Here is a 3004-nt window from a genome sequence, read left to right as displayed (position 1 = left end):
CAAACGCGATTTAAAATTTTTCGTATTAGCATAAAATTTTTTTTTTCTTTTTTTGATTTTGATGTAACGGTAGGGAACTGTTGTGTGCTTTCCGTTTTCAACTTTGTTTTTTTTTTGTATGTATGTAAGTATTTGTCACTTCACTTTAATAATACTTGCAATACGTTTTGTATATACATATGTATATTGCACTAAATTTTTGTATATTTCTATATGTGTATGTATATGTCGCCTTATTTAATTTTGTGCACGAATTTTGCAATTTTTTTTTTTTGAACAAGTTTTGTATGTATGTTTATGTCACAATTTTAATCTCTCTGTTTTTTTTTCAATAGTGCCGTTCTTTGCGAAGGACCAATGTTTTACTCACTGCCCGCTGGACTTACCACTTGTGCCAAATAGTGTGTTTTAAAATAAAACCTCCGATTTCACTTTCACAACTCGGATAAACGCTTTTATTTAACAAAAGAAATTCGCCTTCTAATGGTGAAGGGAGGGGGTTCCGGACAGGTTAGTTTCACAATTGTGTTAATCGAAAATTATTAAAATTATTGTATTCACAAACTGATATGTGTAAATTATGGAGAAATGGCGATAACTAGCGGCGTGTGGCGAAAAGGCGACGTGCATTCAGTAATGGACGAATCAATACTGACTTGTGTAAAAGCAGACCCTTTTTCAGTGGAGTGATGTGGTGTGTGTTTTAGTGTGTGGATCCTGATCTCGCTCGTGTGGGTAGTGTTGATGTGGAGTGTGGTGATGTCGAGGTGAGTGTGGTGAGTGTGGTGAGTGTGCGTGTTAGTGATGGGTGTAGGTGTGGTGTGGGGCAGGCGACTAAGGCTCATTTAGCCAGTGATGAATCTTTAAATTGAATTATCTTTTGATCTTTTTTGTTTGCTTGAAAATGTTTCATATGAAATAGTATAATTGAAAATTTACTATTGTCACAAAATGTAGTTAAGTCAATTTTTGTTCTTTTTAGAAAACTAAGTAATTGTTGTTGTTAGAAATTTATATGAGAAAATTTATTATTTTCAGATCAAAAATTTTGTTTGGGTATTTTTTTTTTCTTTAATTTAATTTATCTAAATTTTCCAATGGTTTATTCACCACAAAAACAGATTAAATTTTTATTTAAATAAATATCAGTTTTTTCTTAAATGTACTCGAAAATTTTAATATTAAAATTATATACATAAAAATGTATGTAATAAAAAAATTATTGTAATTGTGAGGAGAGAATAAGGGAGCAAAATTTATATACATAAATGTAATATTTTTTTGTTCTTTATTTTTTATTTACCTTTACTTAAATGTTATAGGCGATCCAGCTTGTTGCTTTCTAGCTCAAGTGATATCGAAAATTGTTTTTGTAATGTATTTTGGTGGTGTGTTTGAAGACACGAATTGACCATCCAAGCAGGTAGTTTAATGTCAGTATATTGTCATAGCTTTATGTTAAGTTAACTTATGTATATGCCATATGGTTATGTATGTATATAAATTTGTACATATGTATATTAAATCGAGTGCTAAAGAATTTTCAAATTACAATTACAATATCGGACTCTGTAAGTATAATTTTTGCGATGAAGTTTAAAGTGAGAGTGTATGTATATAATTGTTGTGCAAGCAAAGGTTTGCTATTCTTTTTGTATTTAGATGGTAGGTATGTAATATTTGGAAGAATATGCTCATATGTATGTAAGTTTTCATTATACATGTTTATTTTTGGGTTTCTTTTTCTTTTGTACCTTCCGCCTTTGCTTAAGTTTTATGAGCGATCTTGTTTCGTTTTTTAGCTCAAGGGTTTTCGCAAAAAATATTGCAAGTATGTAATACTTGACTTAGTTTTTTTTTTGAAATTTTATAACGGTGTGTCTAGAGACACAAGTTATGCAAATCGCAGGTACTGTACTTTCTGCAGTTACTTTTTTTGGTAGATATACATTAGGGCGGATCGATTTAAAAATCGTCCATTGCTCTATGAAAATCATATTCTAGGAATCAAAATAAGATACTTTGCCGAAGGAACCATACCTCTAAAATGAATTTTGATGTCCCCCAATTTGGGTCGAACTTTTGGGTAGGGGCAAATTTTGAAAAATCCCACTTTGACCCATTTAGAGTGCTCCAATAGAGTCCAAATGTATGGAACTCCTCTGGGGGGTTCCCCATACAATCATTTCAAAAAATCACCATTTTTGGTGATTTACATGAAAAAATCTGCTAAATTGCTATGTTTCTTCTTTATTTTTATTTATTTATTTATAATAATATCTTTTTTCTCTTAAGAAATTTATTTAGTCAGAACACATGTAAATGGAAAAAATTAATTTAAGTGAGTTATAGAAAAGAAATTTAAAAAAACTATTGTTTGAAGTCTTTTTTACTTTCAAGTCTGGGCAATTTCGCACGGCTCTCTAATGTCGTCGCCATAACAGCCTCTACATTTTCCGATATAACCCGTTTGGAAACGCTAGCTAGCAATTGAACATGTCGTTCCGTTCCTTGTATGTGTGATGGAATTTTTGGATCATTAAACGGTGAATCATCTTGATTTAAATATTCTTTTAATGTATCGTACGGAATGCTTCGCGTGGATGGTGGTTCAAATACGATATTTATATCATTCAAATTGATCATTTCCGTATAACTTGTGCAATTAAAGTTTATATCTGGTTTTTTATAAACTCTAAGTTCCATTGGCTCGTCAACATCGGTTCGATAGCGTAGAATTTTCTTGATGGCACAGTCGCGCTTTTCTTTCCTATCATCAAACAACATTAACAAGATATTTTCCGAATGCGCATAATATGAATTATCATTAATTACTTGATTGACAATTTTGCGTAAGCGAGGTTCTAGAAATCGTGACCAACCAATGAACTTGGAAAATAATGCGCTGCCGTACACGACAGAGCTGTAATACTTGATATTGAAGTACATTGGCACATAACATTTAATTATAAATTCAACCAGAATTCTTAAATTTGCATCTGGA

The 3004-nt window shown here is 31.4% G+C and overlaps 1 long non-coding RNA gene across 2 annotated transcripts in view; it reads left to right on the top strand.

Moving 5' to 3' along the window:
- LOC126764300 (uncharacterized) overlaps positions 1–820 on the top strand; it is a 73199-nt gene extending 72379 nt beyond the window's left edge. Inside the window, exon 3 of one of the 2 annotated variants that reach the window (XR_007667907.1) lies at positions 336–820. This is a non-coding gene — a long non-coding RNA (uncharacterized LOC126764300). The remainder of the gene's footprint in view (positions 1–335) is intronic. The other variant, XR_007667906.1, reaches the window with a different exon arrangement.
- The last annotated feature ends 2184 nt before the right edge of the window (positions 821–3004 follow it).

The sequence above is a fragment of the Bactrocera neohumeralis genome, unplaced genomic scaffold, assembly GCF_024586455.1.
Source record: "Bactrocera neohumeralis isolate Rockhampton unplaced genomic scaffold, APGP_CSIRO_Bneo_wtdbg2-racon-allhic-juicebox.fasta_v2 cluster09, whole genome shotgun sequence".
Classification (NCBI taxonomy): domain Eukaryota; kingdom Metazoa; phylum Arthropoda; class Insecta; order Diptera; family Tephritidae; genus Bactrocera; species Bactrocera neohumeralis.
This window is presented reverse-complemented; position numbering and strand designations above follow the sequence as displayed.